The sequence below is a fragment of the Phalaenopsis equestris genome, unplaced genomic scaffold (genome assembly GCF_001263595.1).
Source record: "Phalaenopsis equestris unplaced genomic scaffold, ASM126359v1 Scaffold233579, whole genome shotgun sequence".
NCBI classification, from domain to species: domain Eukaryota; kingdom Viridiplantae; phylum Streptophyta; class Magnoliopsida; order Asparagales; family Orchidaceae; genus Phalaenopsis; species Phalaenopsis equestris.
The window spans coordinates 2569-3130 of record NW_018251521.1 but is presented as its reverse complement, the minus strand read 5'-3'; positions in this window follow the sequence as shown (position 1 = coordinate 3130).

Genomic DNA, 562 nt, shown 5'->3' with positions numbered 1-562 from the left:
CGGCGGGCTCGACAGTTATGCCCAATTAGGCATTCGATAAGGACAAATTTTGGAGGGCTGCTTAGGCAACTCTTGGGAAAGCTCATCCACAGCTTTAAAAGAAGATTTTGGCCGAAAATTAGAAAGGTCTTGGATGTTAGAAAGGTCCTAGAGAGGGGAAAGACCCAAAATTGAAGTGTGAAACAAGTGTAGAGAGTCTAAATTGTGAGGAATTCTTCGAGATATTGTAAGAGCGGAGGGAAAGTGAGAGTTATCTTCCTCCTTGCAACTTTGAAGAGGAATTTTGTGTGCTTGAAAGAAAGGAAGAGATTCAGTGGAACTTCGAGGAGTTTTCTTGGGGAGAAATTAGAGATAAATTTATTTACTTGTTGTATTTTGTATGACTTTGCTTTTATATATGAATTATCAGTTTTGTTGTGTTTTCCTCATGAGATCTAAGAAGTTTTTTTTGTCTTTGCCCTTGTCTTGAGATTTATGAAATGGTAATTTGAATTGGTGAAGCCATAAAAGTTTAAGAAATTGTGATGATCTTTTCACTTTGATCTTAATTTACTTTCAATCT